This window comes from Electrona antarctica, assembly GCF_951216825.1.
Source record: "Electrona antarctica genome assembly, chromosome: 19".
Lineage (NCBI taxonomy): Eukaryota > Metazoa > Chordata > Actinopteri > Myctophiformes > Myctophidae > Electrona > Electrona antarctica.
The window spans coordinates 11,142,305-11,155,949 of NC_136800.1; the positions used below are offsets into that span (position 1 = coordinate 11,142,305).

Genomic DNA, 13,645 nt, shown 5'->3' on the forward strand with positions numbered 1-13,645 from the left:
ATGTTTGAATTGATAAAATGTGTAGAAAGTAATTCCCTCTTCACAAAAAAAGCCTTTTAAATTGAGGCCAAGGGGATTTGTGATCCCTCTGACTTTTCTGCACGCTTCAATAAGGGCCTCTGAGTCCCTTGTCCCTGTTTGATGAACAATTCTATTGCTCATGGCTGGTGGAGCTAATTAAAAGCTATTTATAATCAAGGGGAAATATAGCTGAGAGAGAGGGGGGGGGGGGAGTATAAAAGTGTCATGAATCAAAACGAAAGACTCATTGTAAACCAAAACTAAGGAATATTCAATATTCACTTAACATGGGCATCGATCAGAGGGATAATACCATCTTGGATGTTTCCTCCATGGTGGAAAGTTTCGTGACGCAAGGCTTGCCATGTATGAGCTGAGAGAACAGACAAAACCCAAAACCAATAGTTCAGAGAGAAGTTTTCCCTCTTGTGAGATGGGGCGGAGGGAAGGGGTTACTTGCCTGCCTCCCTTGAGCACTACTGGGACATGAGAAACTCTTTTCAACTTTAACTATATTTTATCATTTTTTGGAACAGACTTCAGTAGTCAAGTAAGTGTGATGTAAGTTTCCAGTTATAGTGCAGGAAGAGTGAGGAAGAGAAGACCTGTTGGCAAAGTCGATCTTGTTACCTCACAGGGTGAGAAGATAATGGCAAAAAAAATATTCTCACACAATCTGTCCCACGGAGCAAAAGATGCTGATTCCAGGTGAACGATTGACTGATTAGTTATCTGCTCCTGTCCATGTAACTATGTGACTATAGAAACACACCACAATTAACTCACCAACGACGAGCCATCATGTTTTCACAAATAAATGCTAATCGTTTCCCCAGTGAAAAGCAAAAACATTCAATCATGTGCATGCACACCGTGCGACACAAGCAAACAGAAGGTCAATAGTCTGCATTTCAATTATCTCTCATCAGCCGGAGCCATTAGTATGTCACATGACTTTGGATAACAGGGCGCCCATGAACATAAGTATGGCAATGTAATGATCATTTAGATTAGAAGCTGGGCTGCAACTGCAAGACACAACATCCACAATAGCCTCTGTGCCACATAAACTCTTTATTAACTTGTGGATAAGAACAAGAGTGAGAAATCACTCATTGATGTGTCAAAAGTCTTGCCTGGATATGAAACATGACATTTTTGTATGTCAGCCTTGCTCGTCCAACTTGTCCTCCAAGGACAGTCATCATAACTGAAGTGCAACTGGGGTTGCTTTTGTGAGGACCTGTGACACAGTAATCGATTACCTCTTGGCTATGCTCGAGTCAACACTGTCATCTCTTTTCACTACCCTTTACAACCCCTTTTCCTCCACCTGACGTTACTTTCCACTGTGGCCTCACAGGAAATGGGTTGAAAAGCTGAGAGGCATTTGGACTCCCCTGGCACCACACCGCAGAGGCCTCATTATAATGAAGGTTATATTGCTCTGTCCTCTGTGTCCCTCTCCATTCAGAAATCTCTCTGATGTCCATGAGTCTATCCTACAGATGTGAGGTTTACCCCTCCAGCATGCCAGTAGCGCTGCACATCTGTCCACGTCGTATACAGTATGCATGAGTGTATGGGAGACTCACACTTAGAAGGAGCCCAGGCCAGGCCAGGTGTGTGTGTGTGTGTGTGTGTGTGTGTGTGTGTGTGTGTGTGTGTGTGTGTGTGTGTGTGTGTGTGTGTGTGTGTGTGTGTGTGTGTGTGTGTGTGTGTGTGTGTGTGTGTGTGTGTGTACGCACGCGCGTGTGCGTGCGTGCGTGCGTGCGTGCGTGCGTGCGTGCGTGCGTGCGTGTTTTTTACAACTTCTCTAAACACTATTACACACAATTGTGACAGCGGAAATGTACTGTATGTATTTATTTATATGTTTTAATAAATACAGTTTCTGACAATATTTTGCTGCATTGTAAAATAATTCTTGAGCATTCAACAGGACTGTCCAGCATTCCTTTAAGTGGTAACGAGAGCTGCAAGGAGTGTTGCTAAAAAGACTACAGTTAATGTTACACAGTACATTCTGTACTGGAAGTCAATGATTGGGATGAAAGTGAAGCTTTTCCCAAATATGGAGAAGACTGACTTCATAATACTGATCTCATAGATAGATGACTGACATACACTGACATCCATCCAAGATCCACATAGAAGCCAATGCCAAGTTGTTATTAGACCCAGTCCCTGTCTTCCATCCATCTATCCATCTTCAACCGCTTATCCGTAGTCGGGACAGCTCCACCAGAGTGTTCCAGACTTCCCTCTCCAGAGCAACATTAGTGACTTCCTCCTGGGGGATCCCGATGTCTCCTCTCAGTGGGACGTGGGACTCTTGTTTAGCCCACCGAACGTGCTTGGCAAGCTTCCGCTTTGCTTCTGCTATGCTTCGCAAGGAATCTGGGGAAAGCTTTCCTCCATGTTGCCTCCTCTCGAGAGACACACGCCCCAGAGCCGAAGGAGGCGTCTACCTTGTTATGTCTATAGTACTCGTTGTCAGCTCCACATGCATCACATCTCTCTTCACTATGACCATAGCCTGTGTACTTTCTGTTTCATTGCACAAGCTGCCACTTATATTGGTGATGCAGCACAACGGAAGCAAAGCTCTGCCAATCCTTTAAAGCCAATAGATTGGGCTGGCCAATCAGAGACTTATATTAATTGGCTAATTAAGCGGTAAAGCTTCACCAATCCGTAAAGCAGGCAGGTCGGGGTAAAAAATATAGATAGATTAGTTACAGATAATATAATAGTTGGTTAACTGGACATCTTTATGCTTTTCAAACAGACAGTTTTTCATGAATAGTGAGAGAACACTGCTTGCCGTTTCAGTGCAGTAATGTTTGTCAGACCAGTTAGGACAGGACTGGGAGATTGCACATCACACCTCAATGTCAATTTGTCAAAATGTCAAGCGCCATCGTTCAATTTTACTGCTGGGTCTTTCCTGTCCATGGATGGACATATGAATCCCAGTAATAAGCCCAAGGTGTATGGAGACATCTGTGACAGTTGGTTAGAACTATAATTGAAATAAAGCCTCCCATACTTTATTCATGTTATCAAGCTGTCACGTTGTTTGTTTTCATTATAGTACAAGGGAAAACTGCAGGTATTGTTTGGAAGTGGTTGCCAGACATTCTCATTACATTTCCTAACTGGACACATTGTCACAAATCATGGAGAGAAATATTAATTTCTTGATAAATTAGAGGAGAAAAACAAACTATTCAGATGAGACGTGTTTTATACCAACAACCATATGCTGTATCCTTTACCTAATCCGCCATCCGTTTTTTTTAAGCTATTTGGATGTCACTGACAGGTTTCTGTGACTTAAATGTTTGATGAATCTGCTTGAGCCAGTGAGCTAATCATTCAGCCACTTGCTGTGTTTCAATCTAATGCTGCTTCTCTCCATTCTCTTAAAAGCACAGAGAATATGGAAATGACGTTGCTCAGTATTTTGTGAAGCAGTTTCACAAGACTGCACTTTATCTATCAGTCAAATCCAGAGGGTCTCAGTAGAGCCATAATAGTTAAATTAAACACTGAATGCGTTTCATGGATGGCCTGGCAAAGTGTCCTCTGAGGGCTGTACCAGCATCTTGAAAAGAACATCCCTTTCCAGGCATTTGTATAGTCTGCATCTGTCCTCAGATGTCCTGTGTGTGTGTGTGTGTGTGTGTGTGTGTGTGTGTGTGTGTGTGTGTGTGCGTGCGTGCGTGCGTGCGTGCGTGCGTGCGTGCGTGCGTGCGTGCGTGCGTGCGTGCGTGCGTGCGTGCGTGCGTGCGTGCGTGCGTGCGTGCGTGCGTGCGTGCGTGCGTGCGTGCGTGCGTGCGTGCGTGAGTGCGTTTATAAAACAGACTTGTAGGGCTTCTTGAATGTCCCACGTATAGTATCACAGTTTCATTTAAAGTATCAGTCCCTGGCTGATGAACAGAGAGCATTCAGCCAATTGACATCCAGTAAACATTATAATTGTCTACATGATCACAGAGGAAGTCAATAAACCAACGATGCTCTGATGCCACTGACCCACTGTAACACAACACTGAAGCATGCCCGTAGACGTGGATCTGTAACGCAACACTGGTCAGGCACCACCATATCTTAAAGAGGTCATTGTGCCTTCTACACCTGCTAGAACACCGACGGTGTGCTCCCCGTGTGTAGGTTTACCTGTGGTTGCTATAGAATATCTTAAGAGTAAAGGCACGAGTGACAGAACCTTAACTAACCTAACTATCAGGCTCCTCAACTGTGGAAACCGCTTCCAGTTTTGGTCGCAATGATCTTGAGAAAACTTGTTGTGATTTGGCACTAAAAAATTAATTTAAATTAAAAGTGAAACAGTGAAGCGATCATGATCATAGAAATGGTTCTGTAAAGGCTAGTCCACACCAATGCAACTCCTTGCAACATGAAACTACCATTATCCCCAATGGCAGGTGCAAGGAGTGCACTGGCCTTAACACAACACTGAAGCGGACAGTAGAGATGGTTCTGTAACACAACACAGTGAAGCGACACAACACTAAAGCAGTCATGCTTGTATAGACATGGTTCTGTAAAACAACACTGAGGTGGACATGCTAGTGGACATGGTTCTGTAAAACAACACTGAAGTGGACATGCTAGTGGACATGCTAGTGGACATGGTTCTGTAAAACAACACTGAGGTGGACATGCTAGTGGACATGGTTCTGTAAAACAACACTGAGGTGGACATGCTATTGGACATGGTTCTGTAAAACAACACTGAAGTGGACATGCTAGTGGACATGGTTCTGTAAAACAACACTGAGGTGGACATGCTAGTGGACATGGTTCTGTAAAACAACACTGAGGTGGACATGCTAGTGGACATGGTTCTGTAAAACAACACTGAGGTGGACATGCTAGTGGACATGGTTCTGTAAAACAACACTGAGGTGGACATGCTAGTGGACATGGTTCTGTAAAACAACACTGAGGTGGACATGCTAGTGGACATGGTTCTGTAAAACAACACTGAGGTGGACATGCTAGTGGACATGGTTCTGTAAAACAACACTGAAGTGGACATGCTAGTGGACATGGTTCTGTAAAACAACACTGAGGTGGACATGCTAGTGGACATGGTTCTGTAAAACAACACTGAGGTGGACATGCTAGTGGACATGGTTCTGTAAAACAACACTGAAGTGGACATGCTAGTGGACATGGTTCTGTAAAACAACACTGAGGTGGACATGCTAGTGGACATGGTTCTGTAAAACAACACTGAGGTGGACATGCTAGTGGACATGGTTCTGTAAAACAACACTGAAGTGGACATGCTAGTGGACATGGTTCTGTAAAACAACACTGAAGTGGACATGCTAGTGGACATGGTTCTGTAAAACAACACTGAAGTGGACATGGTTCTGTAAAACAACACTGAAGTGGACATGCTAGTGGACATGGTTCTGTAAAACACTGAAGTGGACATGCTAGTGGACATGGTTCTGTAAAACAACACTGCATGAAAGTGGACATGCTAGTGGACATGCTAGTGGACATGGTTCTGTAAAACAACACTGAGGTGGACGGGGACTGCACAAAAGTCTGACCTCCCGTTAGGATTAACGATCTACGTGGCCGGTTAAGACTGAGGCGTGGCCGGTTAAGACTGAGGTTAGGGTTAGCGACTTACGTGGCCGGTTAAGACTGAGGTTAGGGTTAGCGACCTACGTGGCCGGTTAAGACTGAGGTTAGGGTTAGCGACTTACGTGGCCGGTTAAGACTGAGGTTAGGGTTAGCGACCTACGTGGCCGGTTAAGACTGAGGTTAGGGTTAGCGACTTACGTGGCCGGTTAAGACTGAGGTTAGGGTTAGCGACCTACGTGGCCGGTTAAGACTGAGGCATGGTGGCCGGTTAAGAGGTTAGGGTTAAGGACATCAGTGGTTTGTACCTTACAAATGAATGTTAGGGTTTGGGATAGTGTTAGTAATCGGTCGGACTAACGGGAGGTCGGAACAATGACATGTTACCTGATGGTTCTGTGCTGAACTAAAGCTACCTCTCATCCTCTTGTATTGAATACCGTATAATATAATAAAAAATAAGGAAACGGGATGCAGAAGTGGTGACGTTGCTTTATTTGTTGACAAGCAGTATCATCATTGGTTTTACTTATAAGGCTAATTCATGTGAGTTTACGGTTTATGTGCAGTGTTTACTGAACATTAATTAGCCCAACATTTCCCTGTGAAGTTGACAGTTGCAGGATCATTATGGTTGGGTGCCCTAGATAATATATTCATCAATCTGCGTCTATTTAACTTTGCCTCTCCCTAATGGTAAATCATTTAAGGTCGCCAGATGGAGCATTTTCAGTGGGATCAAAACCATCTTCCACATTTTGAAAATGTAGTCTCTAAACTTTCTTTCTTTCTTTCTTTCTTTCTTTCTTTCTTAGAGAGAGAGAGAGTTTGAAGAGACTGCTGTCAATTCATCATTTATTCATGAGAAGTGAACAGGCGAGTTTAGTAAAGCAGAATTTAGACTGCCAAACCTTTCCAAACTTACAAAACTTAAAGTATACACTCCTTCTATTACTGGTGACAAAAAAAGTAGCAGCATTAATAAAAAATGATGTTCTGAGTTCAGTTACACTGTTTAGGCTACGAACTCCTCCGCTATATACTGTAGATCAGTCCAAGATTGCTGACCACAGCAGGAAGTTTCATATTCTCTTCTTTGGACATCAAGGCGTGGTAGTACTGTAGAGGTAAAACATCCGCCGCCACCACAGAGGCGTGGACTCACATCTCTGCAATGATGCTCCCGCTTGGATGAACACAGTCGGCGGTGTCTGTGGGCGGGAAGCCGGCAGGCAATTGTGTTCTTGTCACTAACAACTCCTACTGGTTTGGCTGTCTGTTTAGTTTAGTTTTCGTTTCATTTATTTAGGAACCCCATTAGCTTTCACAAATGGTCACAGCTGCTCTTGGGGTCCACACACAGGACAATGTACAAACAAAGAAAAATATGTTGCAAAAGTATCAGAAAGAACGATGATGACGACGACGATGACGATGATGATGAAGAAGAAGAAGACGACGACAATGGTGCAAAGAGACTGTTAAACATTGCTAATAAACACAAAGCACATTTGTATTGCATTTTTGTGAATGAATGAATTATGGTGAGATTAACTTTATAAACACCATACGGTTTTTCAATCTCACCTGCACAATCTGTTTTTATTATGTTGTTGCTGTTTCTTCGTTGCTACTTGTGCAAATAACAAAAAATAAATATTAAAATAAAAAAGCCAAGATATTTGGTAAAGGTAACAATTATGTACACTGATACTGAGCGTGAGCATCACATTTTAATCTACATCATGCCTCTGTACTCTGTAGTGCAGCCTGTATGCGCTCAAAGCACTTCCCCTTCACCACACTAAGAGAGAGAGAGAGAGAGAGAGAGAGAGAGAGAGGGAGAGAGAGAGAGAGAGAGGGAGAGAGAGAGAGAGAGAGGGAGAGGGAGAGAGAGAGCGAAAGGGAGAGGGACAGGGAGATAGAGAGACAGAGATACAGGGAGATAGAGAGAGAGATTACAGTTTATTCAGGTGACAGCTCCAGTTGACTAATTTGTTTCAGGTGCAGGCTGCTACAGAGGGAACCATGAACGCATCAGCATCTGTAGGGAACTCTTACAAAGGAACAAGCAAAAGTGAACAGGTAGGGTAATTATATTTTTTTGAGTTTTCCTCTTCTCATTTATAATTTCTGATAATGTTTTGTTTTGTTTTAGTCAGAATATCTTTAGCATATTAATATTAATAGGCTCCTTAGTCCTATCTGAAAGGAATTTGAAAAAGCTGCATTACCATCTCTCCAGAGATACAGTGATTTGAGGTTTGGACAAAATCAGTTGGGAATAGTAGCAAAAAGTGTTTTGAAGTAAATGCAAATTGGTGGAAATGAGCGAATATATTAATGAATGCATATATATAATATACAGAGTAACTAAGAGACTACTAGAGTGTCTCTATACTTTCATTAGGTTACAGATTTGTTAATCTGATGGTGATCTGGAGAAGAAAAATGATAAAGGGTCTGAATGAATGAAATTACCTCCTTCGTCTCCAGGCAGTGGTTACTGTAACTGTATTCACTTAGATTGAATTCTGCAAGTGGGTTTAATTCACATATTTGTGAATGCTCTCCCTCTTATGCAACCGGCATGTTACAACATTGTGGTTGCAATGTCTGTGACAATAGTTCCCTATACTGCTGTAGCTGCATGAAACGATCATTCTGCACGCCGCAATGGCACCATTAGGGGCGAGGCCTCAGCTGGCTATTTTTTTTGAAATGTCAGGCATTGACACACAAACAAACACAGCAGGCCTACACAGTTTGCAGTACACCAAAAAAAGAGCGTGATTGTTTTTTTGCTTGGGGGCCGCCAGGTCCCCTCGAGCCTTGGGTGTGTTAATCAGGGTTTGAGTACATATACCTTCAATATGTTATTACACAGACTGTAAGAGCCATTTGTCTCCTTATTGTTTCAATGCTGTCACTGAAGGGCTTGGCCAATGTCAAGGTTGGCCAGCATATTTAATCAGGTCCCAATCAGCTGACAGAGGTCAAACAGGTTTTAGACTGTGTTCGGAGGGCTCGCTGTCTATATTCTTTTGATTGTTATGTTTATTATTTATATGCTGAAGTATAGGACTTTGGACAGGAAATAAACGTCATAACTTTAATCCACGACTGTCGGCATCCAGTAGCGCTAAAGGTTATACGCTATAGGACTTGGGCGTTACACACACCTTAAAGGGGTAGTTCACCCAAAAAATAATAAAAATATAAATTACACACCCCATGAAGCCTTGAATTCATGGAGATTGTTGTTGTTTTGTCACATTCCTAAACCAATAATTGAATGACCGGTGGAGTCTCCAGTAGGAGACATGAAAAGAGTCTCCACTGAGTCTCCTAATGCGACAAAAACAATAATCTCGATGAATTCAAGGCTTCATAGAATAAATAACTTCAATACCTTGAGGTGCTCATATAGTTTAAAACAGGGTGTTTGACAAGCAGATAGCGGGAATTACTGAAAACTATCCCAATTAAATGCAGGAGTCTGGCTGAATGTAACCTAAATAAGTCATGACATCCAAACCCATTAGGGAATTGCTAGAATTATATTTGCTCTCCATCCGGGAATCGTTTCAAAGTTTGATGAGGCAGGTGATGGGTGCACTTTCATGCGTCACAAACTTAAGGGTGATGTATCTGTTGGCAGAGGCATCTGTGGTCAGATGTAAAGCAACCATTCATATAATGAACATCACACGTACGTGCACACGCACACACGCACACACACACACACACACACACACACACACACACACACACACACACACACACACACACACACACACACACACACACACACACACACACACACACACACACACACACACACACACACACACACACAAATAGAGAGAGAGAGACAGAGATCTACATATCTCTATCTCATAAATGTAATGTAGAGACAGAAAAGTGAAAGTCCTGCTGAGACAAGCATCTCATGTTTCACGTCAACAATAGCACAGGATATGATAGTAAACAGCAGTGCATGTGCAGAACACTATGCAGGTGCAGAGCAAGCTTCATTACTTCATGTCAATTCCAAACTAAGAGGAAACATGCACAAAGCTGAAAAATAATAATAATATGACTAGTGTGATGACCAATATATTGTAACTTTTATTTTGAGATCATTTTATTACAAGATTTATTTTTTAACCCAGACGCAGACAGTTCAAAGGCACAGACATCTGTTGTTCCTGTGAAATATTTACACATCCACGTCGAATATACCCAAGCCCCAAAATACATAAATCATGGAACACAATATTTGTCCTATAGCAAATGATGGTCCAACACTGCTGGCTGAATATGTTGAAGTACAATGGAACTACATTTGGGAAGTCTCTCTCTGTTCATAGTGATGAATGAACCCTCTCTCTTTGTCATGTAACAAAGCATGCAGAGACAAAAAGGCTTTGACGATGAGTAATTGTTTTGGAGCTCAAACATGTAAGCCCTTGCGTAGTGCAGAATACTACAATACATGAGCTATACAGACCACTTTGTCCCCTTTACAAACAAACCACATACAAGCACACAAAGTCTTAATGTGCTGCCAAGGTAATGCATGAAGCTGAAACTACAGAGGGCAAAGTGTGATGGAGCTGTAGTAGAGCGGCTGTATTCTCGTTACTGCACCTCTGATGGGAGCACAGATGGGATCCTCCATCTCTAATAGTTGAAGCACACCATTTGACATCTGTGAGTATCTTATAGACACCATAGCTCATGCACATCAGCAGCACAGATGTGTGAAAATAGCACACAGAGTTGTGCCCACTCATACAAAACAGCCATTTACTCGGAGAGTGCATGTGTTTGAGTGAGAAGGTTCCAATGTTGTTTGTGCTGTGCAACGTGATGTGGGCTGGATTGTGAATGCCCAAAAAGTTTAATCTCACTGGCTCATTGTGTGCGGTCCTTCCCCTTCACTCTTTTTTGTCAATACATTTGATAATAAATCGTGACAGGTTGCACAGAGGTTATCACATTTATTTGTATCACATTTTGTAGATGAATCTAGGATACGATATAGTCTTTGTGTCAGTGTGTCCCTGGCCTGCATGCAGCCTTTCCTCTAACAGCGTACGTACATTATCCTTGTGCTAAAGCCACAGCATTGGCCTGTTAGGAAATCCTAACACCCATGTAGTGTCAGACAGACTGCCATATATTACACTGCATGTGATTAGTGTTTATTATGAAAATTATGAAAACTCATGTAAACAAGTTGTTACCACAACCGTGGCTAAGAACAGATGGCCATGCTGCATGTAATTGAGCATCACTAATCCATCAGTGGCACATATATCCTTTGAACAAGACACCCTTGTTCGTACAGCATGGAGTGTTGCACCTGAGCATTTACAAACTCTGAACTGTTTCATAACAGAAAATTAGTGCACATTGCTCTACAGTATACTGTATACCTCCATCACAATTTGCAGTTTTAAAACAACCAATCCTCCAGTATGAAATAACCCCAAAGATCAGATCTCGAGGGGCTCTCCAGACACAAGAGTCAGGATTTCAAAATTCATATGGAGTTGGCTGTCAGTCTGAATTTCCCATCTCGTAGTCAAGATGCGGGGTGTGCATTCTATTTCTATTTCCTATGTAAATTGTAAGAACCTGCATGTGGCACGGTTGGGTCCAATTCTAATTACTGTATGGATGTCAGACGATTGGCAAACAGGAGCTGTGTGGAACTGCAGGTGAAAGGCAATACGACAGGATGTTGTTGCACAATCAGACAGAGATAGAGTGGCAAGCACTCTGAGACATGCCCCAGAAAGCCAATGCTGGCTCTGTGTGTGGTGTGGTGTGCATGCGTGCGTGTGTGCATGCGTGCCAATGCTGGCTCTGTGTGTGGTGTGGTGTGCATGCGTGCGTGTGTGTGTGTGCATGCGTGCGCGAGAAAGACTGTGATTCAGTTTTTTGTATACTGCATGTCAGGGGGGTATAGGCCACCTTTGGCACCGGTGACAACATATAGGCACAAAGGAGGGTGATCACTGGCACACGGCATAAGTGTGAACTTGAGAGTATTTTGGGGTTAAAATACTAAAACTATTAAAAGAATTTAGTCAAAAAAATGAAGACATTTGACAGTCATTGCATAATATTTTCTACCAATTCAGTAGAAGAGAGCTGCCGTCCACAATGTTCACATTTCCATGTTTAAGCAAGTATAGGGCAGGAGGACGTGGAGGGGTAGAAGTGAATATGCAGCACTGCTCATCTTTACTCAGCTACCTTCAGCAGCACACGCATGCACACGCACGCACACACGCACGTGCACACGCACACGCACACGCACACACACAAGCAAGCAAGCTGTGGAGGAACCTTTGAAGTTTGTTGATGCATTGCTTCCCTCCTACCTTCACCATGAGGGCTCAACACTCCAGATTCCTGGAGCGCACTGCAACAGGCTCGCTTCCAACTCCACAACTCATTGTTCAGAATAGAGATTAATTTATGATTGTGAGTATGCGTTATTGATAAAGATGAAGGGGAAGCAAGGTGAGGAGAGAGCATCTTGCCACATCATGTCATAGATAGACGGAGGAATAGAACAACATAGACCCGTAAAATGAACTATAATACCATGACTAGGCACAATCATTATGCTAAAAATAACTACAGTATAAGTACAAGACCACAATATGTATATTTGGTATCTCTTGAAGAACACTCAGCATCTAAATAAAGAGCGCTTAGGTTACCTCATGGATTGAAACAAGATCTGAGAATGCGGAACAGAATTTGTGGTTGTGAGTTGTGCCTATACTATCTCACAGGAAACGTGTTATTGACAACAGGAACTTGAGAGCGCTGATAATATTGATATGATATGAAAGCCTGATTGTTCAATATTGGTTATTTGTGGGGATAGAAAACACATATGGGAGCCCCAAAAACACAAAATAAATTGAAAAAGTTGAATTCATGTTATAGGTCCTTATAATGTCTTGGTGAGAAAATGTATACTGTACAGTAGCTCGCAATAAGTGATCATTCAGTAATCAAAAGCGCATTGGGAATCATGTGAAATCTCTTTAGGGTAGCGTTGTTCTTTTTAAAATGTGGACCCCTTGATTGACTTGATCCATCTCAAAACAGCAGGAGGATGTGAAAAATTATGAAATGTTACTTTATAACAATTGTATTAGCAGGGAAGTGGGAACAATTTGTAATATGCTTTATTTATTTACATCCAGAACAGGCATAGAAAATACCCCCCCCCCCTGTATCACAAAAACATAGCCATTGTGGGTCTTCGTCAGGTATCATACTTGACAAGGGTTGATTATATTTCTTCTCTGCAAATAAATTGCGTGGGAGCTCAAGATCAGTGTGCGGACTGCCTTCCCTTTCCACTGTATATCTTTTGTTCAGCATCTGCAGAATGTTTTGAGATTCCCTTTGGATTCTATTTATGATTCATCTCAATACATTATAATACTTTCTCTTGCCTAAAACATAAATTCCACTGCTTAGAACCTGTCACCAAAGAGCAACATATAACATACACTATATAGCTAATTCACATAGCTAATTCACCTAGAGCTAAGACCCGGCCTATTCCACTTAGACACTCCCACTTGGACATTTTCCAGCCATTCATTCAAATGTAAATATCATGGAATTTACACATTAAATACTGGTTCATTTTTGGAACCAGACGTTCAAAATCTCTTCCAAATCCGTCAACAAGGCCTGCCATATGCACTGGAAAAATATGTGCGTGGCATTTCTTTTTTAAAACAATGTTTTATCATATAGGATAACTATTGGTGGAGAGGTTTGTCTAACCCATGTTATGCTTAGCTGTGATTGGACCATAGCAGTTTGGGGAGGGGCTTAGCTATAGGTCAATTGTTCCCCAGTGACTTGAAACCTCTATGGCTGTTCGCCTCCACAGTAGACAGTGCTCCTCCTGCAAGCTTGTCTGACCTAGTGGCTGCTGTCCAAG

At 42.4% G+C, this 13,645-nt stretch overlaps 1 long non-coding RNA gene across 1 annotated transcript in view; it reads right to left on the reverse strand.

Moving 5' to 3' along the window:
• Window positions 1–2,012: 2,012 nt before the first annotated feature.
• Window positions 2,013–13,645, reverse strand: part of LOC306943462 — a 94,582-nt gene continuing 82,949 nt past the window's right edge. The window contains exon 3 of the long non-coding RNA XR_013792407.1: window positions 2,013–2,331. This is a non-coding gene — a long non-coding RNA (uncharacterized lncRNA). The remainder of the gene's footprint in view (window positions 2,332–13,645) is intronic.